This window comes from Vidua macroura, chromosome 37 (genome assembly GCF_024509145.1).
Source record: "Vidua macroura isolate BioBank_ID:100142 chromosome 37, ASM2450914v1, whole genome shotgun sequence".
Taxonomy (NCBI): domain Eukaryota; kingdom Metazoa; phylum Chordata; class Aves; order Passeriformes; family Viduidae; genus Vidua; species Vidua macroura.
This window is the reverse complement of record NC_071607.1, coordinates 820,447-846,679: the sequence shown is the minus strand read 5'-3', so window position 1 is coordinate 846,679 and position 26,233 is coordinate 820,447. Positions and strand designations below refer to the sequence as shown.

Below are 26,233 nucleotides of genomic sequence, written 5' to 3'. Positions count from 1 at the left end.
ACTGATGGTACTAGATGGTGCGTTGCGGCTCCTCTTGCATCACCGCGACTTGCCTCATTTTTGTCTGAACGCGCGGCAAGTGCACGTTCATGGGTCAGTTTTTTTGGACCGTAGGGTTCCCATCCCCTCTCCCCCCTCCCGCAGCCCTGGGCGGTGCAGTCCCTAGAAGTGGGCATTGAGCCTGGAAGTGTCCCTCCTGATGGCAATGGTAACACCAGCATGTGGATGGAAGTTGCTTCAGTGCTGGGTTCCTAGAAGGAGCAGCAGCCGAGGCAACCAGCTTGTCTTTCTTCTTTGGGACCTCCTCCTCATCCATCAGGTGCACCTTCAGCGTGCATTTCTCGATGATCTGGCTGAGGGTTGGTGGTGGTGAGGCTGGCATTGACATGATGACTCTCTTGCACATGGTGTTGGCATTCATGTGCACCACTTCTAGGACCATTCCTTCCCGGCGTTCAGGTACCTCTATGCGTCTCTCCATGGCTGCCTGGATTCGATCTACAAAATCTAACATAGGCTCCCCCACAGCTTGTTTGACTGCTGTGTAGGGTATACCTGGATCCCTGGCGGGTATGCCCAGGAACGCACGCTCTGCTGCACCCCTGGACATGTCCAACACAGCTGTGGGAATTCCCCGAGCCTGCAGTCACCCCTCACTCCATTCTCCCTCACCCACAAGATGGTCTAGGGTGATTGGTTCTTCCGCAAAATCTAGGCCGTAAAGCCCCTCGTGGATTTTGGGAAGCAGGTCTGCTGCCAGCCTTTTCCACCTCCTCTCCCACAGGTCGTATTCAGATGGGAGAAGCAGGCAGTTAAATAGAAGCTTAAGGTCAGCCGGCACTATAGTTTTAGATGTTAAGGTGGGATTTAGAATCCCTTTAAAAAAGGGACTAGTTCTGCCGAATTTTTGCAATGTCTTGCAGACCTCCTTGACTGAATCATAGGAAAGGGGTGTCCACGTAGGGTTCTCCCCTCCCCCGGTGTAGGGGACTGGAGTGTGGATCGACTGCTTGATCTCATTGACCAGGCTCCGTTGCACTCCTCTCCCCCCCCTCCCCCCCTCCCCCCACCCTGGGTCTCCGAGGAGCGGGAGGATGCAGGGGCGGGGTGCAAGGGAGAGGACAGACAGGGCGGGGAGAATCCTCCTCCTCGGAAGGTGGGAAGGAGGCTACTGAGCCCTCCTGGGTGGGAGAGGGCAGGGCTGCTGACACGGCAGGTAGAGCATGCAAGGAGGGAACGCCTACGCCTACCCGAGGAGGCACGGGGGAGGGGTGGTAACCTGATGCCTTGAGTGGGCGGTGCCCGCGCCCACCAGGAAGCAGGAGGGGGTGAGGTCATAGGGAACAAAGGGAAGAAAGGGATTGTGGGAAGGAGAAGCCTTGCCATGTGGCCACCCTCCATCTTGGGAAGACAAAGAGATCGACCACGAGACTTTGGCCTCCTCAGGGGGACAAAGGAAGGGGTTCAAAGAAACAGAACTGTGCGGGGTAGTGCCGAAACTGGGATTTCCAACTGGGAGAAAGGGATTGGGAAAGGGGTTTAGGGTCGTTGCCTCAGCGAATCGGCCGATTTCGCTAAGGCGGGGATGCTGGGGGGGCTTGGGGGAGCCAGGAGCACGGCCCACATTTGTGGAGCTGCCCTGTGTCTCAGATTGACGGGGTACCCCCCCCCGCCCACCCGGGTTAGGGGAAGAAGGGGTAGGAGAAGGGGATGGGGAAACGGATTCAGGGGGAGTAACAGATTTTCCAGATGGTTCTTTCCTTTCCTCAACCAAATTTCGCGTAGCGTCTGATTTCACCACATCCGAGATCAAAAAATGGAATTTAGGGAAGCAGTCGTCCATGGAGGGGTCCCTACCGATTCCCTCTGCTAGCCTTTTACCCACTTGCTCCCAAAATTCTGTTTTGTGTGCATCCTCAGCAGACAGATGGGGGAAAGCAAAGAACAGCCACCGAACAAACTTCTTAACTAAATTTTTTGGGTAGGGGCCTTTCACCGCAAGGATTTCCTTAACTTGGGTATAAAACTCCTTTTGTTGGGCAGATAGCACGGTCTCCATGCTTCTTCCACCCAACCCACCTCACCCCTGGGGCAGTAAAAAAGAAAAAAAAAGCAAAAAACCGCAGGCGACTCCAGTGGCTGCCGTTCATGCTGCGCTCCGCATGTCCCAACCTCGGGAACGCAGTAGGCCCTCCATGTATTAGCTGGACACATTTCCACAAATAATACTTACCAGACTGAAGTCTCTGCAAAGAAAAGCTGCCACCAGGGTCCGGGAGTCCCGAGAAGTGTACTTTCTGCTGCCTTCTTGGGCATGAAAGTTTGCACTTCCTGTCCCACACAGGGCACACTGTCTGCTCCCCCATGGACGATGGAGACTTCACTAACGTACTTTGGAGAGCCCCTGCTCTCGGTTTCCGTCCAGCACTGAGCGGTGATCCGGCGCGGACTGCTGCCTGCTCTGGCTTGGCGGCAGCACTCCCCCCTTGGCGGTGGTGCGCGACCCCAGGCCGGCGGTGGTGGCTCCCGGCGCTGTTTCCGGAGCTTCGCGGTGAACCTCCGTCCACGCGATCAGCTGAGCACTGGCCTTGGCTCCGCGTTCGGGCACCAATTGTGGCGTTTGCTTTTGCTCTCCCTGGCTGCATGCAGCTCTTGGGAGCCTGGCTGTGGCGTAGCTTCCACATGCTGCCGGGGTTTTCTGCCGTGGGTTCCCAGACATGGCTACTGTGTCCCGGGCACGTGGGCTGGCCAGCTGCTGTAACCATGTGCTAGGGATCTGGCAAAGAAGTAAGGAATTGTCCATTTACTCCATGCTGGGCTGGAACGGTTTATTGGTCACATGGCACAGTTAGATGGAAAGATGCAACCGCTCCCGGCACTCACATGGGATAAAATGGCCTCTGGGTGCCGGTGGGGTAGGATTTTATGGAGGGGCAGGGTGAGAGGATCCACGGCCTCCCGTCCAATGGGAGCGGCTGCCGTGGCGGTGACGCCAGCAACAGCGACCAACCAGGATGGAGCTGGGGTGGTTCCTGGGTCCCAGGGCCAGTAGGGATGCAGCATCAGGGAGATTGGCCGGGAACTCTCTGGCAAGGATGGGGAGTGTCCGCCTGAGTGATTGGGGTAAGCTCCAATAGCACGCAGCTAGGAGCAAACAACCGCAGGGAGGGAAACACGGGGGGTGCGTGGGATTACAGAACTTGGCTTATCTAACATAAATTAAAAACCCTAATCTAAACCTGAACCCCAGGATGCAACACAGGGGGGTCTTCCTGTTCCCTCTTATTTATCTTGATCCTTTCCACATATTAATGCATGTTCTTTTCTTCTGCAGAGTTTTTCCTGAAATACTCTGATTGCTGAAATCTCCTTAGACCGTATTCATCTTATTCTGGTGATGAATATTCATCTTATCGGTTCAGTGCTTATCTTCTAGATGGAATAATCCTTCAGAATAACCATCCTTTGAGACAGGAATTCATCTCATGTATATTGTTCTTTCACTTGATTCCATTTAAAAAGATATTCTATTTTTCTTAGTCCTGAACACAAATTTATTTTAAATCACATATTACACCCATGGATCTGCAGGGGGATCTCTGCAGCCCCTTGGATCTCTGCATCCAGCACCGCCATCTTTGGAGGCGCCAGGAATAGGCTGAGCTCTGCCTGAAGCTCTTCTCACATGCCCCACACCCGTCCCGGCACAGGGAGGGTTTTACCTCCTCACAGCTCCCCAGGCTAGGTTTGCAGCCCCTCCTCATGTGGGATCCCTGGGGCTTCCATAATCCACTTCAATATTTTGCAAAAGCCAAAACTATAATGTATGTTTTTCACACCCTAAAACATAGTTTTCCACAACTAAATTTAGTTTTACACAAACTAAATTATCATCCATGAATGATGTTCTGAGCATATGAACTACACAGGGGCCAGGGCATTGGCCACAAAAAGCTGACAAATTATACTACAGCAAAAGCAGTTAAAAGTGATTACAAACTGTGCTATATCCAAATCGTTGTGATTAAGAGTAAGTTGCAGAAGTCAAGACATAATAGCAAAAGCCACCAACTACATAGTTCTTTATAACAAACCCAGGGCAGGTTTTTCCCTTGTATGGAGCACTTGGGCCTTCCCCGGGCCCCTTCTGCCCTCTGGCAGAGCCGGTGGCATTTTCCACCACACACAGTTTGTAACCAAGAGTCGGGTGCAGCCGAGAAGGCTCATGTTATAAGTAAAAACTGACTCAGACAAATGAAAAGAAAAAAACAATAATTTTTATTGTAAGGATCAAATTCTATCTGAGCCAGCCACAAAGAAAAGGACAGAGCCGAGCCCGGGATCGGCGCTGGGTGAGACACAGATTCAACCACTCTAGCAGAGGGTCTCTCCTATGCTTCACCCCACCAGTCCTGCGTGAGCAGTTTTTATACAGTTTATTTTGCTCAAGGCTGGGATTTCGATGATCAGCCTTTTCTTTCTATTCAAAGTCCCACATATTCATAAAGTCTTTTTTCTCTGCACCGGGTTGAACAATCCGAGGTCCGGGAAGCGATGTACATCGATGATGGAGTTACGGGAACCCGACATTGAGATGTATCTTTTGGTGGTTCCAGTGATCTTAATCCCGGGTAGTTGTTGGGACAATCATCGCCTGGGAGTTCCTAGATCATCTCGAGAAACGACCCATCTCCGAGCTTGCTACATGTATTAACTTGTAAATGAAGCCATATTGGTCATGGTTTCGACATACGTGAGACAGCCTTCTATCTCCTTATGCCCTGGCTTGCTTGTTTGAGTCTATATTTTTGTCATATAAAAACTCCTATCCATATATCACTCTATAGGCATGAATTATGCCTATTACACATAACAGCTCCAAGTGCCTCCGTCCAGGCTGACTCTGCAGATGCCAAGGCTGCTCTGGGCTCTGCCAGGGCTCCGCTGGGGCTCAGCTCTGGGCGAGGCTGGGCCTGCTCTGCCCTCACATTGCTATGGGCAGCTGAGTCACAGAGGGAGAAGGAAGGGACATGTCAAGGGAGTTGAGTTTTAAGAGAGTTTTTATTCAAAAAACTGCCATACCAAACAGGCTGTCATAAGAGCTATAACAAACAGGCTGTCCTATTTACCATAACCAACTAGCAGTGCTAACTACCATAACTAACTAGTTGTCCTAACTAGCTACTGTAACTAAAAGCTGTCCTCCAGTGCTTCATCTCCTCCGCTGCTCCCTCAGTTGCTTTGCTGCAGTGATCAGAGGGGTCAGGCTGGAGAGAGGCTTGGCTGATGATGAAAATGGGTGCTGCCCAAAGGATAAAAAAGAAAGAAATGAACCGTTACTTTCCAGAGTAAATTTTCTTACAGGCTCTGTTGCAACAGGACAAAGGGAAATGGTCTGAAACTCAGAAGAGGGAAGCAGGCTCAGATTAGCTCTAAGGCAGAATTTTTTTACCAGGAGAGTGGGGAAGCACTGACAGAAGGTGCCCAGAGATGTGGGAGGTGCCTCCTCCCTGGAAACATCCAAGCTCAGGTCAGGCAGGGCTCTGAGCCACCTGACCTGCTTGAAGATGGCCCTGCTCGTTGTGGGGCACCAGGTACAGATGCCCTGGAAAGGACCCTGCCAAGCCAAACCGGGCGAGGATTCTGCTTGCTTTGCGTGTGGAAAGCAGCGAGACTGGAGACTCTCAGAGGGGGCCGCACAAGAAAACCCCTCCCTGGTGCTGCTGCTTCCCCTGCAGCCGCTTGGCATTCAGCTGCAGCAGCTCCTGGGCAGAGCAGCGCCGCTCCTCGTCCGGCTCCAGGCTGCACTCGAGAAAGTCCCGCAGCAGAGCCGACAGGCGCCTGGGCTCCTGCAGCTGCGGGGTCCCGTTCTGCTGGATTAGAGCACGAGCCTGCAGGAAAAGCAAACTCAGTGCTCTGCCAGCTTCTTTCACACCCACAAGTGCTCACATCGAGCCCAGGTTCCCAGCCCCAGCTCCAGGGGCACTTTCCTCCCTGGCAGAGATGCTGCTCAGAGCTCATTTTTCTATGCCAACCAAAAAACCAAACCCTGGTGTTGCCACAGCCATTGTAAAGAGCTGATGCACTTGCTTCACATTTTCAGGTCATCCTCACAGCCAGAAGAGTGGCAACAACATAAATCCCAAAGCAAATTTTTGCTGGACACTGCAGAACAATCGTCTGTGCTGAGGCTTGAGTCCTCTGGGAATTTCCTTCCCCATGGGCAGAAGCCTCCAGCTGCTGCTCCCAGTGCAGGGTCACCCTGTGCTCACAGGCCTCTGCAACCACTGCAGAATTTGCCTCTTACCATGGCCCTCGTTTCCTTGAAGTAAGGAGGTTTTCCTTCCACCATCTCGATGGTCACAATGCCAAAGGACCAGATGTCCACCTTGGGGCCATAAGGAGAACTGGTGACAACTTCTGGGGCCATCCAGTGAGCAGTGCCCACCATGGAGCTGCGCTGGTCCTGCTCAGGGCTGAGCTGAGCGCAGAGGCCAAAATCAGCTGAGGACAGAAACAAACACTGTCAAAGGCAGCTGGAATGAGGAAACCAAGCACAAAGACTCCCCACTCTCAGTCTGAGAATGCAGTAGTGAAGTCAGCTGGAAAAGTCCTCAGGGCTGTAGCCAAGGACAGATGGAACTGGACCCTTAAAGAAACCCTCAGCTTTCATGCAGCAGCTTTTACTGATTCCCTTGAAGCTTTAGATTCCAACTCCTGCCCCTCTGGAAGGGCCATACCCAGAGCAAAGGCACTCCTGACAGCCTGCTCCTCTCCTGAGCTCTCTGCAGGGGCAGCCGCTCTCAACTGGCAGCAGGGGCCGGGCAGTGCCCCCAGCAGCCCTTGTGGGGCTCTGGCCATCACTGGGAAGCAGCCCCACAGCCGCAGCCCGCTGTGGGAGGGGCCCCTGTGCTGCCCTTGTAGGTTACACAAGTATAAGTGAACTTATCCATCAGATGTTATGCCCTCCCTGATCTATGTCAGTCAACAGTTGGTCTACTCCCCTGTTCCAGAAAGGTCATTGTTCTCGTTACCCCTATTGGTTCTTTCTGTAAAGCCACTCCTTTCCCCTCTCTCCATTGGTTCTGTGTACGTCACTCCATCCTTGTTCCTCCCCTTGGCCTTTCCCCTATTGGTTCGTTTGTACCCTGACCACTCCTACCCCTCCACTGTTGTGTGCCCCGGCCCCGCCTTCCCTCGGCACTCTCAGAGCCTGTCTTTCTTCTGAGTGGTTGTTTCCCTGCCCCTCTCCCACCTCCCTCGCCCTCTGCCTCTCCTAGAATAAAACCCTCGTGGAATATGGCAGCCTGAGCGTCCTCCTGTTTCTCTGATGGAGCTATCCATAACTATCTGGGCACTTGTGGATTAGCCAGCTGTGGGCCACCCTGCTGGACCGGATCTGCAGGCACTTTACAATTGGCGTCCGAACACACTGACCACTTCCTTGGCCAGTGCGAACGTCTCCTCGAACCTCCCGGATCTGTGACCCGGATTTTCAGGATTTTAAGCGTCGTTCCGAGCCAATTCTGGGAACAGTTGTGCTTTTATGTTAGAAGACCTCTGCTTCCTGGCCCTGTCAACACCCTGTAGAAGTCCAAACCTGCAGCTTCAGGGGAATCTTCAGACTCTACAGGACCGGCAGGACTCCACCACCCTTCCAAGGCTCCTTTCTTTTCGTCTGTGTCTTCGTGTGATGAGTCTCTGCTGCTGATAGCAGCCAACACAGGTCCTTTGCTTTTATTTTCCCCTTTGCTTTGGTTGGGATTTTAATTGCTTTGGGAAATATGGGCAATTGCCTTTCCCCAGGGAGACAAGAGTTCTACTCCCAAGTTAAATCCACCCTTGTTCTGGGGAACATTTCTTTTAAGAAAAGGGAGTTAAAATCCTTTGTTAACTTTATGTTTGAGCATTTTCCCAATGTCATTAAGGAAGATGCTTCATCTGTTATGTTCTGGGGAAAAGTTGGGAGATATATTTATGATTTACAAGTTGCTGGGAACTTTAAAGTGGGGCGTTATTTTTCTGTTTATGATTCCATTTTTAATTTAGTTAAATTGAAAGGGGAGAGTTGGGTCCCCAGTTCTCCTACCCCTCATTCCTCCCTCTCCAATCCTATTCCCACTTCCCCTAAGGGTGGGTCGGGAGACAGATCCTGCCAAAAGGCACAGGGTTGCTGCCATCTCCCTGCTGCTTCCCGTCCCACTCTGTCCCTCCCTTGTACTGGGACTGGCCACCCCAGCATGAGCTCTACCCACTCCCTCACTCCAGGAACCCCTGATCCCAGTTCTAATCCCAGTTGCAATGATAGTTTTAATAAGGGGTCAGCTACACAAAATGGCAACGGCCACATGGCTGATTGTCAGACCCTACAAAATGGAGTTTTCCCTCCTTCATCGCTCCCTTGGGTTCCCGCCACTCCATCGCCACTCCCTTCATCCTCGGGTGCCACCCCTGCGTCAGGTCCCTCCCTTGCCATCATGTCGACTTCTGTGTCATCGGGACCCTCCCCTCCTGCCTCCCTGACCACACCCCTGGGTGGCCCCCTTGTGGGTGGGACAGGCCTATGGGAAGGCCACACCCTGGTGGGTGGGTCAGGCCACACCCCTTCCCCTGCCATTCCCGGTTCCCACACTACCGGAACTGGGAGCAGGCCTGGCCAGAAGCAGGCCATCTTAGCCTGCAGGGTCTCTCGTCACTGAGACCCACCGGTCAAGGAGAGGCTCCGTGCCCTAGCCCGTCCTGCTTCATCCTCAGATGAGGATGAGGACAGTGACGACCCCCAGCCTACCACCACGTCGGGGGGGGGCTGGGCCCGGATCAGGGAAGAGGCTATCCGGGATGGGGACCTGGATCTTGCCAGGGACCTGGGAGCGTTTGTGGCACCTGTGATTTTGAAAAGAGGGAAAGAACCCAGGTGGGAGCAGTTGCCATATGTAGAGGTTAAGGAATTGCGGAAAGCTGCTAAGGACTATGGATGCAACTCACCATTTTTTAAGAACGTGTTAGACCTCATGTTCTCAGGCCACACGTTAGTGCAACATGATTTGAGATACATCGCAAAGGCACTTCTCTCTCCCACGGAACTCCTCTTATGGGAGATCCATTGGAAAAAACTGTTAAAACCACTTCTTAAAAAATATGATCTCACAGAAGTGCTGGGAGAAGGGACTGAGGGACTTGAAGCCCTTGCTGGAGAGGGGGAGTTTAATCGGCCTGAGGACCAAATATTACTTCCAAATGATTTGTTGAATAAGATCAGAGATGCTGGCAAGGCCGCACTCCTTAAGATCCCTGATGGGACTACCCCCCCTCCAGAACTTTGCATCTGTTACACGAGGCCCAGAAGAGACATTTATAAAATTTATAGACAGACTGAGGGAGGCAATAGACAGGCAGATTGATAATGTTGAAACGAGAGATGAGCTTCTCCAAAAAATGGCCATGTCCAATGCTAACTCTGAAACTAAGAAGGTGCTTCGGGCATTACCTCAGGATCCTGAACCTACCATCACTCAGATGGTTGAGGCATGCTTGAAAGCTGTATCCATGGAGCACACAGTAGTACTGGCCGTGAGCAAAGGCGTAGGAGAAGCCATGATCACTCTTAATAATACCAGGTGCTTCAATTGTGGCCAGTTGGGACATATACAAGCAAATTGTCCACACTGGCAACCAGAACACCCATTCCATACTAACATTCCGTTTCCAAGATCTGCCTATAGGAACCCATATCACTGTCAGCAACACCAGCCGGGAAACGGGCAGCGGAGCACGACGAGGGGCCGCACGAGGACAAGTGGCCCATCGCAGTGCCCCAGTCTCCCCACCATCCAGGAGCACCACTGCCCACCCGGTACATTTCCACAGACTGGCGCAGCCACGAGGATGGGCTCCGCCTCTTCCGTCGGACCTGCCAACTAGATCGAGATCGACGCCAAGTCCTCACCAGCTCCATCCATATCCTTTTTCCAGGATTTGGTGCGTGTTCCTGCAGGATTCCTTCCACCGCCCTACAGCGAGCAATCAACAACCGTCCTCCTCCTTGGAGACAGTCTGAATACCCCCGACAAACTGACAATCATCCCTGAGGTAGTCTGTGTGGAACCAGGTAATGAGATCACGGTTTCTGTGACCTGCACCGAACCCCCATTTTCATTGTGTAAGTGGTCACCTTTTGCTTTACTTTACATCCTGGACACACAATACTCTGATGACAACAATGACAATCCACATGTCTTTTTTACACAGAGAAAGACCCTTAATTAAATCTGTCATTTCTTCCCAGGGAAAATCCATCTCCCTGATGATGATGGCAGACACTGGAGCGGACGTCACCATCCTCCCTCAGGCAAAGTGGCCCCGTGACTGGGAGTTTGTGTCCCCTTGTGGCACTATCTCTGGAGTGGGAGGAGCCGTCAATTCTTGGAGGAGCAAAAATCTGGTAAGCGTAGAGGGATCCCAGGGTCAATTGGCAACTATCCAACCATTTGTTGTCCAATCCAACATCATGCTCCTAGGCAGGGATGTATTGTCCCAATGGGGAGCCAAACTAGACATCCCTGACCCTAACTGGGATTTTTAGTGTGGGCCACTGCAGAGTGCACCACCCCACCTTTGAATTGGAAATCAGACATGCCAGTGTGGTGGACCAGTGGCCCCTCCCAGTGGAGAGATTAAAGGCGCTCCAAGAATTAGTTGCGGAGCAGGTGCGCCTGGGACATTTAATAACCTCCACCAGTCCCTGGAACACACCTGTCTTTGTGATTAAAAAACCTGGCAAAGACAGGTGGCACCTGCTCCAAGATCTCTGTAGGGTCAATAGTATCATAGAAAATATGGGGCCCCTTCAACCTGGCCTTCCCTCTCCCTCTGTGCTTCCCAGAGATTGGCAGCTCGCAGTCATTGACATCAAGGACTGCTTCTTTAATATCCCATTCGTCCCAGAGATGCTCCTAGGTTTGCATTTTCAATGCCCTCCATCAATTGTAGCAAACCATTTAAAAGATATCAATGGACCACTTTGCCTCAGGGAATGAAAAATTCCCCAGTGCTCTGCCAAACCTTTGTGGCACAAGTTTTGTCACCCGTGAGAAAAACCTTCCCAGAAGCTATTATTTTACATTACATGGACCATGTCTTAGTTTGTGCCGCCACAGAGACATACTTAAAAGCAGCTCTTGCAAAGACAATTTGTGCCATCGAGTCAGCGGGATTCCAAATTGCCAAACAGAAGATCTAAATGTCATCACCGTGGAAATACCTAGGATTCCTTATCACGGGATGGACCATTGTGCCACAAACCCTCACCATCAGGGAGAACCCACGAACACTGCGTGACGTGCAGCAGATCTGCGGGACCATCACATGGATCCAACCTCTCCTGGGACTCACCACTAAGGAGCTGGCGCCCCTTTTTGACCTCCTTAGGGGAGACGGCAACCTAGCTTCTCCACGTCAGTTGACAACAGACGCACATTGAGCCCTGGAGAGAGTCGCAGAGGTGCTGAAACACCGCCAAGCACAATGTGTGGTCTGGTCCCTTCCTATTGAGTTCTGCATCCTGGGTAAGTGTCCTCACTTCCACGGTGTCTTGTTCCAATGGGACACTAGTCAAAAGGATCCACTCATTATCACTGAGTGGTTGTTCCTTCCCCATCAACCCAGCAAAACAGTCTCTACCCCCGCTGAGCTCATGGCTAAATTAATCACAAAGGCCCGTTTCCACCTTTGGACCCTCGCAGGATGTGATCCGGTGTGCATCTACCTACCTTTAAATTTGGAACAATTGGATTCATTACTGCAAACAAATGAGAATTTGCAAATTGCAATTGATAGCTATCCCAGACAGATTTCGATTCACTATCCAAAACATAAATTGTTCAAGGACACTTTACATATGGCTCCAAAGACATTCAAAAGCAAAACCCCTATCAAGAACGCTCTCATGGTATTCACTGGTGGATCAGGTAAATCCCACAAATCAGTGATCACCTGGAAGGACCCGGACACTCAGAAGTGGGAGTCTGACATCCAGATAGTTGAGGGTTCCCCCCAGATCGCAGAACTTGCTGCGGTCATGAGAGCATTCAAAAAATTTCAACAGCCATTCAATCTGGTAACAGATTCAGCTTATGTCACCGGGATAGCAGAGCGAGCAGAACATGCTCTGCTCAAAGAAATTCAGAATAAAAAATTGTTTAGCTTGCTCTCAGAATTAACTTGGCTGATCTCCCACAGGGAGCAACCTTACCATATCATGCATGTCCGGTCGCACACTGATTTACCAGGCTATATTGCTGAGGGCAGCCGAAGGGCAGACTTATTAGCCATGATAACACAAATGTCACCCGACAGACCTACTTTACCGGATATTTTCCAACAAGCATGGTTTAGCCATGCTTTTTACCACCAAAACGCGCCAGTGCTCTCTCGATAATTTAAGATATTGCGAGAGCAAGCCAGAGCCATAATTTCCACCTGCCCCAATTGCCAGTCCTTTGCCCTCCCATCTGTGGCAACGGGGATCAACCCTAGAGGGCTGGGAGCTCTAGAACTCTGGCAAACTGACATCACGAATTATGCGCCATTTGGACGCCTGAAGTATGTCCATGTATCTGTTGATACATTTTCAGGAGCTATATTTGCCTCCCTGCACACCAGGGAGAAGGTGAAAGACATCATCAAACATTTTTATATGGCCTTCGCCACCCTGGGCATGCCAAAAGTGTTAAAAACTGATAATGGTCCGGGATATACATCCAAACAGTTTCGGGAATTCTTACAACAATGGGGGATTGCCCAGACCACCAGCATCCCACACAATCCTACAGGCCAATCTGTAGTGGAAAGATCCCATAAAGAAATTAAGAAACTCATAGAACAGCAGCATAACCCTACTTTGTTGATTACCCCAGTTGAGAGACTGTGCAAAGCCCTATATGTATACAACTTTATGAACTGCTCTGATAGGGAGCCAACCCCCCCCCATCTTAAGACACTTCTATAATAACACCAGAGCAGTCTTAAAGGAAAGGCATCCAGTGCTCATTAGAGATCCAGAGTCAAAAAATATTCAAGGTCCATACCCATTACTAACTTGGGGAAGAGGGTATGCATGTGTCTCCACTGAGCAGGGTCCCAAGTGGATTCCCGGAAAATTCATCAAACCCTACCTGGACATCACGCCCATGGACGACAGACCCCCAAACCATGCTCCTGAAACATCTCAGCCAACTCAGCCAGACACCTCGGTCGTGCAGATGACGCAAGAGAAAGAAAACTGTGCCACCTAATCTCATCGCCTGCATGCTGATCACCCAGCGATACTTACCAACTGTTAGAGACACAATTCCTGCTACCCCCTTCCCCTCTGACTTATCCTCCTTTTTCCCTCTTACCACTTCCCTCGACCTTCTACCCTTTATCCCTAGCCCACAGTTTTAATTTATTTTATAACCTTTAATAAAGGGGGGAGAAAGGAGGGAAGGGAATTAAAAACACTTTCATTAATACATGTTTTGTTTTATTGTTATACCAGAACCACCCAAACAACAAACACCCAGATGGCACCAGTCAAGACATCCCACAGCCGTCTGATCGCTGCGACCATAATTACCATAGTTGTATGGCTTCAAGTGGCAAGGAGCTGGATCGTTCCACAGCCCAAAGAAAATGTGTGGGTCACGCTGGCGAAATCCATTGGACAAGACCACTTCTGTATGGCCATGGGCAATGTAGACAACCCATTGTCTGCGTGTCTGGTGGGAGTCCCTCTGTCCAAAAATGACTATCCTTATGCAGGGATGAAACCTAACCTGGCGGACTCCTGGCTTGGTGGGTGAGGACCCTTCTGCATGCACCACAGGAACCCCAGGAATTGGAACTACTGGAGTTGATAAGAGCCTATTTTTGCATTCGATTTTATTAGAAGGCACCACAGGCAAACCATCGAGACACCATCAGAGATATTTCTCCAACTGACAAAAGGTATAATGATGACTGGTGCAATTATACAAGCATCATATGGTCCAAGTCCTACCCATATCCCAAGGAGCTCCCCAGGGGAGTGTTTCTGATCTGCGGGGACAGAGTGTGGGCTGGGATCCCCTCCAAGACCAAAGGGGGTCCCTGTAGCCTTGGCAAACTTACCACGCTGACACCCAACAAGACCCAAATTTTAGATTGGAAGAAAGAAAGTCAATTGGCTCACAAAAAATGATCCTATGGTGAATTTGATCCATATTGCGACTCAGAAATTTATGATTGGGGCAAGGGCAAGAGGGTCGCTGCATCCATCCTTCTGCCCTGGTATGCAGCCGCAAAGGCCCTCAGTGAGATTTCTCACCTGGGGCGTTGGCTAAGTAAGCAGGCCAATGCTACGTCCGCCGCATTGTCAGACCTGCTGTTGGACAAAGAAACCACCAGACAGGCCACGCTGCAAAATAGAGCAGCAATAGACTTCGTACTGCTCGCCCATGGCCACAATTGTGAAGATTTCGAAGGGATGTGCTGCTTCAACCTGTCATCAAGAAGCACGTCCATCCAAGCAAACATCCAGTGGATCCAAGCACAAGTTAAAGATCTCAAAACAGAGACCCGGGCTGCGGACATGGTGAATAGACTGCTCACACAATGGGGTGTTCCTGGGTGGGTGGTTCCGATCTTAAAAGGACTATGTTGGATTTTTATTATCATTTTTATTATTTCCCTTGCTTTAACCATCTTTAAGAAGACTTTAGTTAAAACCTTAGGGAATGTTGATTTAATTAACAGAAAAGGGAGAGATGTGGGAGGGGCCCCTGTACTGCCCTGGGAGGTTACACAAGTATAAGTAAACTTATCCATCAGATGTTATGCCCTCCCTGATCTATGTCAGTCAACAGTTGGTCTACTCCCCTGTTCCAGAAAGGTCATTGTTCTCGTTACCCCTATTGGTTCTTTCTGTAAAGCCACTCCTTTCCCCTCTCTCCACTGGTTCTGTGTATGTTACTCCATCCTTGTTCCTCCCCTTGGCCTTTCCCCTATTGGTTCGTTTGTACCCTGACCACTCCTACCCCTCCACTGTTGTGTGCCCCAGCCCCGCCTTCCCTCGGCACTCTCAGAGCCTGTCTCTCTTCTGAGTGGTTGTCTCCCTGCCCCTCTCCCACCTCCCTCGCCCTCTGCCTCTCCTACAATAAAACCCTCGTGGAATATGGCAGCCTGAGCGTCCTCCTGTTTCTCTGATGGAGCTATCCATAACTATCTGGGCACTTGTGGATTAGCCAGCTGTGGGCCACACTGCTGGACCAGATCTGCAGGCGCTTTACAGCCCGGGAGCGCCGTGCCTGGCCAGGAACACCCACTCAGCTTGACAGAGCCGTCTATACCCAGAAGGAGGTTGGAGCTCTTCAGATCTCTGTGGATCACCCGGTTCCCATGGAGGAAATCCAGGCCCTGCAGACACTGAGAGAGAACAAGAAACACGAGGGTAAAAACCAATGGCCGGAATATATGACACAAGAAAGGACAGTTTCGGATTCTGCCAGCAGCAACTTTGCTGTGACAGGCCAGGAGTACAGTGCAGACAAGCTCCAGGCAAACGGTTCAAGGCAAAGCTGAGAACAGGAAATCAAATCCAAAACAGACAGAGAGAACCACAACAGCAGGAAAGAGAACAAGAACACAGTAGAAGTGCAGTGCTGTGGGCTGCCCGTTCACTGCAGAGGCTCTTTCTTCTCCAGCTCATAAAAACAACAGAGAAACAAAGCCCTGAGCATGGAGCCACTCCTGTTCTCACGCCCTGTTGGGAAGGACCATCGTGTCCAAGGCATGGCAGTCACAAGCAGGATCCCTCACCTCCCGACTGACAGCTGCCATCTCTCCTTCAGCCATGCGTGTCTGTCTGACAACATCCTGCAAAGTTCCTCCATCCATGTATTCCATCACCAGCCAGAGATCTCCATCAACAAGGAAGCTGGAAGAGGAAAACAATGGCATGGAGACCAATGTGCAGTGCTCAATTCCCCCATGGAAAAGCCTGGAGTGGAGCATTGTTTCCAGGTCACTTGTCAGTGAGGACAGGATCAGATGGAGAGACATTCCTGCCAGGCTGCACAGCCCTGGGAATCTGCACAGTCTAAAGGAGGAGATACCTGTGAGAAAGGAGAGGCCTTAGATGGCAAGCGGGTGAAAAATGCAGTTTCGCAACAGCCCAGATCAATGTGGAACCACAACACTGGCCCCCAGCTGGTTCAGCTTCTGAACTCATCAGTTCCACCATTCTCTCCAGAACAAGGCAACACAACTCCCAGGGTTATCCAGGGGAGGAGGCCGTGCAGCACTTGGGACAAAAGGGGTCAGAAAACCTTTCAGAACGTCCCTTCAGAAACAGGCAAGGCCAGTGAAAATTGACAAATGAGGCATTTCTGGAAACAGGAACCTGGTCTTCCTGGCATCCTGCAGCAATGGAAAAGGGCTGGGAAGAAGAAGGCAAGGGAAATAATTTCTGCTGTGGTTTATCAGCACTTGTTGTAAGACACAGAAAACAGGGTCAACTTGAAGGAAAACCAAACCAAAGCAACAAAAGCATATGGAGGGAGTGAACTGCCAGGCTGTTGCTTTGGGAAGACATGGCTGGGTCAGGCATTTTCAAAACAGGCTACAGACTCCGGATGCCAGGAAAGGTTAAAGCAGGGCCCGGGCACGGGATAAGGCCTGAAGCACTCACCTGTCCAAAGAGTTGACAATGTTGGGGTTCTTCTTGTCCTTCAGGAGCAGGAGCTCATTCACCGCTCGTTCCCTGTTCTGCCCTCTGAGACTCATTTTCTTTATGGCCACCTGAAGGGACATTGCAGACCTTTAACTGGAGGAGTCTGTGGCAGGAGGCCGCAGCAAACACTGAGCGAGTCTTTTTGGAGAGTCGAAGCCTGGCTGTGCCAAACTGCCTTGGGATGGGACACCAGAGCTCAGCAAGTGCCATTCCCACAGCCCACTGCTCTGCTCGCTTGGGGCTGCTTACAGGACACATGGCCTGAGACATTTGACCTTGCAAGCTCTGCAGAAATGGCCCCTCAGCTGTCAGCCTCCAAGCTCTAACAACATTCTCTTCACCTACAGTCTTCTCAAATGGCCTCAATACTCCTATTATTATTCAAACACATTTTGCAAGCAGGAGGTGATTCTGGTTCTGTGAAACCAGAGAAAAACAGCTGGGAACCCTTTAGCAATTCTATGAGATTTGGTCATGATTTCAGATGTAACTGCTCTGGTTGGGATTGCACAACAAAGCAAACACACTGTCGTGGTTTGACATGGAAGTGAATTTTTTTTTTTTCCCAGGAAGTTGGGTCAAACCAATCAGTGGTCAGGTTTGGATATTGGCACCTGGAGTGACCACTGAAAGTATGGACACGCCTCTGAGAACACAGGGGGTTAAAAGCAAGAACTCCCAGGAGAACTGTCTCTTTGGTTCTGGTCGTCAGAGAGTGCAGACTCTCCCCTGCCCAGCCATGGGCTGGGTGGGGGAGGGGAAGCCACACGGCCTTGTCCAGGTAGGCCAAGGGGCTGAAGGTCTGGAACCAAGCCAGCTCCTGTGGACGGAAGGGTGGAGAGAAGCGGAGATGCCTTTGTTCCCCCACCTCTGTCCTTTCCACAGAGGGAAAGTGACAGAGAGCCTGATGGCACCTGGAAATTTGCTGGCAGAGGAGAAGGAGAAAGGGGGGGGATGATGCCCAGCGTGGGAGACGGGATGCTGGACAGAGATTTCAGCCGTCCAGGGAGTCTGAACTTTTAACCCTTTCCAGGAAATGAGGGCGTTGTAAAATATTACTCCTCCTTGATTTGTAGTGGAAGAGAGACAGTCCGGGACCTGAGATGTTAGAAGAAGAAATATTTAGGTGGGAGGAGATGATGAAGTAGCTTTTGGCTGGACTTTTCTTGTTAGCCATAGACTGAACCAAAATCTCCTGCAATAGAGACTGCATTTTAGGGGGATGCAGTGGTGACCCAAGGAGACCTGCTTCAGCTTCTAACAGCACAGGAATGGCAAGAACAGAAGAAAGCTGAGGAGGGAATGGTGATGCCCTCTGTCTTCGGGAAGAAGATGATCTCTGTTCTTGGACCCTTGGCCCCAGGGGAAAATGTGGGGGGCTGTAGTCCCAGGATGAGAAGCTGAACTGTTGTATCTTTGGGTCTGTGGCAAAGCATCCTTAAAGGAGCCCTATGAGCAGTCATAGGGCCGTCCATGCACGGTGGTGAGAGTACTGTGGCATGGAAGGGAGAGTGTCACACTGGCAGATTTTCTCCGGGCGGTTGCCATGTGTGACAGGGAAACACAGGAGGTGGCAACTGTGTTTCCTGGGGGGTCTGTGGTGCAAGAGAGACTCATCTCTCCCTTGATGGACTGAGTATTGATTATCTGAAGGGTGGTAATTTGATCAGGAATCCCGGGTGGTGTTTCATGGTGGGTGTTTTGGAAATTGGGAGGAGGAGGGGTGTGTTTTAAAAGGTCTTCATCCTGGATTTAGTCTGTGTGTGTGTCTTGTGTAGTAGTAGTTTAATAAAGTTTTTTTTTTTCTTTGTTATTAAGCTTGGGCCTGCTCTGCTCTGTTCCTGATAACATCTCACAGCATTTATTTGGGGAAGGTGTATTTTCATGGGGGCGCTGGCATTGCGCCAGTGTCAAACCATGACACACACACATCCATTGCTCAGGTGATCCCTGTCACAGCTGTCACTGACCCCAGAGCCAAACACAACTGCAGGGTTTAGGAGAGAGCTTTGCTCTGGACATCCATCTTCTCATTTCTCTCCCTCTCTCTCTGTGAACAGCTGAAGTGGAACTAAAACCCCAAATTGAGCCCAAGCAGGATCTCTTCCTAATTCGGCCTTGAGGTACCCTTTGAAGATGAAAGACAGGATGGAAAAACTGCTAAATATTGTTCTTGTGCAAGGCTGGGATGAAGATAAATTTGTCTTCAGTCTGCAGCAGCTGATGCATTCACACTTTTAGATATGAAGACCAAGCCAGCGTGTCCTGCTCTGACAGACACTGCTGCCCTCCTTGCATTCCTTTGGGCACTTCAGAAGGACCAAGTCTGTCCCAGCTGTGCTCTGCAGGCTGACACTGCTCTGCCTTCAGAGGAGGAGCCTGTGTAGGAAAGCTCTGCTGGCCCCCAAAGCTGCAGCCACAGCTCCCAGCAGAGGGGAAAGCCCTGGAGAGCTGCCAGACGTGCTGGGCGCGTTGACACTGACCTCTCCTCCTGTGGCCCTGTCGTGTCCTTTAAAAACAGTTCCGAAAGCCCTGGAGAGAAAACAGCAGAGAAGAAAGAGGCAACACTTTAGGCCCTGGCAGTGAAAGCCAGCCCAGACAGGAGATCTCTGCTGCCTGCAGCGTTCACAAACACCTGGGTGCATTGACCCTTCCAACAACAGCGCAGCAGCCACCAGCCCTCTGCCATGCAAGGTGCGCAAGAGAAAACTGAGACCCAACACGAAGGAATTGGGCTGGAGCAAATCCCAAATGTCCACGCTGAACTGATTTAGTTCAAAGCCTAGGGTGAGCAATGGGTGTCTAAAGAACAGGAAATGAATGCATTTCATCCTTTTCCATTTCCTGCCTAAGACCTGCAGGATCCACAGGGGCCCTGCCATCAGGCAGGTGATGCATTTTCCCCCAGAGTGCACAGCCTATGGCCCAAAGGATCCAAGAGGAACTCTGAAAATGTAGCAAACAAGGACACCCCATAGCCCACCCAGCCTGAACACTGAGGAGGAACAAGGACGGGACCAGAGCAAAGGAGACATAACCTTTAGGCACTGATACTTCTGACTAAAACCAGCAACCCATGTTCCATCTGGATCTTTGTTCTAGTTCTAAAAACAAGTAAGGTTCACCACTCTAAATACACAGAAGGCAGGAACTGGGGAGGAGGTGGGGTTAGGAAGGAGAAGGAGGAGGGAGAGAGGAAAAGGAGGAGCAGGAAAAGCAGGAGCAGGAGCAGGAGCAGGAAAAGAAGGAGAAACAGACGGTGTTTGATAAGGGATCTCTCCTGGTCCTTAGCTCAACTTCTGAACCCTGGTTAAATTTTATCTGCTCTGTCCAGGCTTGGAGGGCAGTGAGAGAGCGGCTTTGGTGGGTGCCTGGCATTGGGCCAGCGTCACCCCACTACAATGGGACATGCCTCGTGTGGCCTCGTGATGCTGTTGCTTTTGCCTTTCCTAGGATTTTCTCTTTTGCATTAAATGTTTGTGAAGTGCCCCCGGTGTCCCTCGTGTTCCCTTGGCGCCGGCAGCCCCATCCCTTCCCCTGCTCGCCCTGCCACGTTGCATCCCGGCCGGAGGAGCCTTGGAACTGCCGTGGGGGCCGTGGGGCTGCCCCGGGGGCTGCGCCCCGAGCCGGGGCCCCTTCCCAGAGCTCCCAGTGTGCCCATGGAGCCTGGAGCAGCCAGCGAGGGCTTCAGCTGGGGCGGCAGAGAGGCGCTGCTGGGGGGTGCCACCACAGTTCGGTTTGGTTGGTTCTTCCCAGCCCGGGGAAAAAACCATTTTTGTCATTTTCTGCCAGAAATCTCTCCACTCCCGCACTCAGCCGAAGGGGTTTGGGGCGGTTTTCCCTTTTTGGGGGAAATCCAAGCGATGCACTGATGCTCCTAATTAGGGGTAGGAGAAGTGAGGCTCGTGGGCTTGCCGCAGAGGCGGAGGCAGCGAAGGCGCAGGGCCGGGAAAGCCGTGTCGGGAGGTGCGGAGAAGTTTGTTTGTGTTTGCGCTGGATGCCGGCCCGGGCCCGGGCCCGTTCCAGGGCTGTTCCTCAGCTGCGGCTTTGCCCTCGCCCAGCCCGGGGGGCCCTGAGAGCGCGGGGCGAGGCGGTGCCGTGTGCAGAGCCCGCCCCTCGCTGCGATTGGCCGGCTGTGCCGTCAGTCGTGGTTGTGGCGCGCTGATTGGTGAGAGCGGGGCGAAGCACGGCCCCGCTGGCGGCCTGAGGGCGGCCCTGGCTGGGCAGCGGCGCCATTGGCGGAGCGTCTGTGCGGGCCTGGGAGCGGCGGCAGCGGCCGGAGGCCGGGGAGGCGGCATTGGCGGAGCTGGGAGGCGGCCCCGGCGCAGGTGGGAGCCGCGCTGGGTTCTGCGGGGGCTCGGGGCCCGCTGCGGGCGGAGGGGGCGGCAGGGGGCTGCGGCGGCTTGCTTGTGCCGTGTCCGGCCCGTGGTGGCCCTGGGCCGAGGGCGCTGCGGGAGCGGCTGCCCGCGCTCTCCTTCCCGCCGCTGCCTGGGCAGGAGCCGCTGCCGGAGCAGCGCTGCCTCGTCCCGCTTGCTGTGGCTAGGACAGAGGTGGCTGCCCCGTCGCCGGGGCCGTACGGGGAAATTCACGTCGCCGGAGGTTTCTGTGCCCAGAGGAGACCGAGGAGTCCTGTAAAAGTGACTTTATTGCTGAGCAGAGGGAGAGGCCGTGGGGCATTTGCCATGCGGTCTCTCCCATTGTTGTAGTACGCAGCCTCCTTTTTATGCTCATTTTCCCGGCCGCATCTCCCTCTGCCTTTGCCCACTGGCTGAGGAACTTGGAAGGTTGAGACTTCCCGATGCGCCTGCTGCATGTCCTCGTTAATGTGCAGCCCTCCTTGTATATAACATCCGATATTCATGGCTCTGTTAAGTCTTAGTTCTTTTCGAAGTTCAGGAATTTAGTATGATCTTAGCTGAGCAGCAGCTCAGCTAATAACGTGTCAATAACGTTTTCTGAAACGGATCGATTTTCCTATTACTTTCTTATGTACAAGTCCCTGCCCCATCGCCTATGAAATTCACACCATCTTTTTCTAAAGACACATTTGTCTGCTTCCTTTCAATCCCTCGTCTTCCTATTTTCTCGATAATAGCCTTTGCAAACTTTTAATTTCCATTGACTCGGTCTCTTTTCCGGGGTGTTCTTTGGTTTTGGGATTATTCTCGGTGACCTCATTCCCTGTCCTTTTGTAGCCGTTTCTGGATCAGGAGGCCTGGCTGCCACCTGCATCCCCTCGCTTACCTGCTGGATGAGCTGCACTCCCAAGGTGTGGAGCATGGTAAAAAGATGAGAGTTGCTGTAGCACATAAGAGGAGAAACAGCATTCGTTTAACCCATGGTCTGCCAGGGAACCACGAAACCGTGTCCCATTCCCATCCTTTCCATGCTTGGACTGATAGATAAACTGCTCTCCTATTTCCTTTGTTATCTTTTCACCACTTTTGTCATCATCTGGGCGGTCAGGAGCTGGAGCTGTCTGGTTCTCATTTCGAGGACAGCTTGTAATCGAATGATGCCATTGAAATGATAAATGGGTTCTCTGTCTCCTGGTATGAATTGGTTCGGGTTCCCAGGGGCTGGATCCATGGTGTTGTAGGATTTGTTCTGGTGGCCCTTCATCTTTTCCCCATTTTTGGGCGCTCCCTCAAGCTGGGGCTGTATCAATTGGGCACTTTTTTCTAATTACATCATCAAATACTTGAATTCCAACTGATTTCCCTGAACTTGTTAGAGCAAAAACCCCAGTGCTTGATACACCCTGTATAGCATAGAGAGTGACAGCACATGTTGGGGTGGGCACAGGGATGATCCCCCTCCTTATTTTAGTGAAGTTTTCACAACATTCTCCATTTGCTGTTTTCCTTTGCAGCTTCACCAGTTTCTGTTGCAGAGTCAGAGATCCTTGCCATGGGCTCTGCCTTCAGCTGTACAAATTGCATCTGTGCAAGCAGGCAGAGCTTGGGGTGAGGGATAGAGGGAATCAGCCCAAATCCTGCCCCAGGCAAGAAGAGCCAGGAACTTTGTCCCCACTTTGCCCCAGCAGTGTTAATTTGCATTTCAAAAGCTCCTCTGCTGGCTGCCTGGAGTGCAGCTTCTCTTCCAGGGCAGCCATCAGGTGACTCACACTGCAAAAGCCAGGGTTTGGATTTTTGGGGGTTTTTCTGACCAGTGTTCTATTAACTGTTTATCAGTTAAAAGGTCACCTTTAAAGCTCTTGTAGTTTTTCAAATTGCAGCCTATAGGTGAACACCAAAAAACCCATGCCAAAATTTTGCAATCTCCAATGGCCACACAAACACGTGCACAAAAAGAATCCAAAGACAGAAAGATTTTCTTACTTCTTCTGCTAATAATAAAAATTGAGTCTCACACCCCAGGCCCAAACCTTACTGACAATATGCAAGTAGGATTATTAAGAAAAAACATTCTCATGGTGGACTCTAATCCCAGGCAGCGCAGTGTGTGTGTAACTGAGACCCAGAGTGGAATTGTGCCCTTGTGTTCCCCAGCAGCTGCGGCAGTGCAGGCACAGAAAGCACTGAAGCTGCAGCAGTGGCAGCAAGGATTGGCCCCGGTGGCTAGAGATGCCAAATGAGGGTGGGCAGGCGGAGGATTTGAGCAGAGGATGTGTGGGCAGGCCCAGGGGCTTGCCCTGCTGTGCAGTCCTGACTGCTGCTGCACTGCCTTCAGTGCAGGCTCAGTGGGGGCCTCCCATCCTCCTGCTGCAGGCGGGAAGTGCAAATCTCCGGGGCTTCAGAGCCCTGGAGCCGAGGCTGAGGGGTCCCCCCCGTGTTCAGCTGTGCTGGTGGCTGTTTCTGGCCTCAGGGCCACTTGGCATGGGCCACGCCACTTGGCCACCAGTGGTGCTGCTTTGCAGTCCTTAGGCAGGGCCCGATGTCCTGCTTGGATGTTGGGAACAGCAAAGTGCCAAGGCAGGCTCTGTGCCAGCCCAGCTTCCTGTGGCAGAGATTTCACAAGAGACAGGATTCTGGCCACAGACTGCTTTAACTGTACATCCCTTATCTCCAGCCTGCACTAGGTGGAGAATTACCAGGGTAAGGAATTCCAGACATGAATTCCAGAGGGAGATAATTGAATATCTGCCCTGGGTCTGGTTCTTACTCTTGCCAAAGCCAATGGCAAAAGCTGTACCCATGGCATCTTGGTTTCTTTCCCCAGCTTCCAAAGGTGTTTCTTTCTTTCCCCATTCATTCTTTCTACCCAACCTGAGCTCTGGGGTGCCAGGGGTTATGGAGGTCCCATTGTATTCCTAAAGCTGCCATAACCCCCTGAAGGATTTTTTTACTGTAAAAGAAGTTCTACTGTCTGATTCTATTGCTTCCACAATCCCTTCTCTTGGAATTATTTCTTTTAGAAATGCCTTTATAAGTGATCTAGTGATTGCTGAAGAAGTCAGAATTGCTTTTGCCCCCCTTTTAGCTGACATGGTGTCACCAGAAGATATTGAAGCCTTGCTGCTCAGGGCATTTCAGTGCCAGGCTCTTAAAAGCACACACAGCTCCACCAGTTTGTCCTGCGCTTTGTCTAATTCCCCTTCCTTCCTGTGAAAAACGCCATTCACCTTTGTTAAAATTTCAGATGTTTAATAGTAATGAAAATAGTCATAACAATCAGGAGAGTAAGAGACAATAAAAGTAAACAATTACGGATTCCGGGTGCCTGGCACTCTGCCAAAATAGCACACCTTGCTAACAAAGGATTACCCCTTAAAGCAATAGCCTATTGCATATTCATATAGCTTATACATGATTCAAACATTCCTTTCAAACCAGGGTGTTTCTGCTTAATTTTAGACCCGCCCCCCCCCCCCCCCCCCCCATTGTAAATCAACCTTCTTGGTTCCTCGAAGTCTGAGCTTTTCTGAAAAGGAGACAATAATTCTTCTCTGGGGATCTTGGTGTCTGTTGCTGTGATCTCTATCCAGAGACTGTAATGCGAAGAATTTCTTGATTATCTTTTGCATTCCTTGAGCTAGTTACAAAAAGTATCTTGCATCACATAGTTTCTATTTTAATATTATGCTCTAGGCTAAAAACTGTATGCAGCACACTACTTAAAAGTGATTAATACAGCACTACTTAGAAGAGATTACTACAGCATAACTTTCCAACATAACACATATAGTATTCATTTTAATATTTGCAAGGAGCCAATCATATAATACGCATTTTTCATACTTCCCTCCCTTGGATTAGGGTGTTGCTTCTAGACACCACTTGTCCTGGTTGCTTCAAAGTAATTTGGAGAGGCTCCATATCTAATTTACCCATTTCCCTGAGGCTACCCACACTTCTGGGTTCACTTCAGCATAGGCCTGGCCAGACATGTGACAAAAACGTACAAGAGAACTAGCCTCTCTATCACCTTTTAGAATATCAATTTGCATTCCCAGTTTAGCAATCAAATCCCCTCCCTGTAAACTATAATCACAACTGAGAGCAAATAAAAATTCTTGCATTTCAAACCCTTCCCCATATCTGCTAAGAGTGGTTGAATAAAGCCACTCCTCTTTCCCCCTTCTCCCCTGAAAAATCCAAGACATTTTTAGCATTTTCCCCCCTTATGTCTAAGATTCAGAGTGGATGGAGAGGCTCCTGTGTCCATCAGGAGAGGCCTCCTCTCGATGCAGAACCACCCTGAATGTTCTCCAGGGCTCCACTGTGGTGCCCTGCTGGGATGGGAGCTGTGACACCCCTGACAATCCATGTCCATCCAGGGGTGGGCTTGCTCCTCCTGAGGGTGCTGCTGTCTTTGTTTCCAGTGTTCCTGTGCCCTGCAGCTGGAGCCCTGAGTCCTTCCCAGGGGCTGTTTGGGTGGGCTCTCTCCTGCCCAGGAGGGCAATGCCTCTGCCAGGTGCTTGTGGCCGACCCAGTCCCCTGGGTGCTGGGGCCCCCTTGGGCCCTGGGGTTGACCCCGAGGGGCTGTAGGAACTGTGCCATGGCCTTTGCCTTCAGCTTGGCCTTTTGCTCATCCCTTCTTGCATTCAGCTGCTGTGCCTTTGTGCCCAAGTACTCCAGGGCCTTCTTCTGCCACTCCTGCAGCCCCGCTCGCTTCCTGTGGGTGCTCATCCTCTGACATGTTGAGCTTTCTGCAAAATCATTCGTTTTCCAGTGACCCAATCAGCATCTTGATCCTTCCCTTATAATCCCCATTTCCCAGCTGTTCCTTTGTTTTCCTCTTTGTGCTCACGGTCCCCTCCGCAGCCCGTATCCCAGAGCCAGTCCCTGTCTTGCTGCAGTGTCCAAAGGCAACCCCCCCCGGTGGGCAGGGCCGGCAGTTCCACGGGGCCGGGCAGCGGCCGGGGCGTCCCGTCTCCTGGGGCCACTGCTGACTCTGCCTGGGGATGGTGGGGTGTCATGGGTTGATAAGGAAGTGAGTTTTCTTGGGAAGTGGTGGTCAGGCCAATCAGTGGTCAGATTTGAATATTGACACCTGGTGTAACCACTGAAGACATGGATGCGC

At 51.4% G+C, this 26,233-nt stretch overlaps 2 protein-coding genes across 2 annotated transcripts in view; both read left to right on the top strand.

Annotated features, from left to right (window-relative positions):
* LOC128821238 (serine/threonine-protein kinase PAK 3-like) overlaps positions 1-26,233 on the top strand; it is a 244,825-nt gene that overhangs the window by 138,209 nt on the left and 80,383 nt on the right. The gene's annotated exons all lie outside the window — the stretch shown is intronic.
* LOC128821268 (zinc finger protein 3-like) overlaps positions 1-26,233 on the top strand; it is a 111,145-nt gene that overhangs the window by 46,966 nt on the left and 37,946 nt on the right. The window lies entirely within an intron of this gene.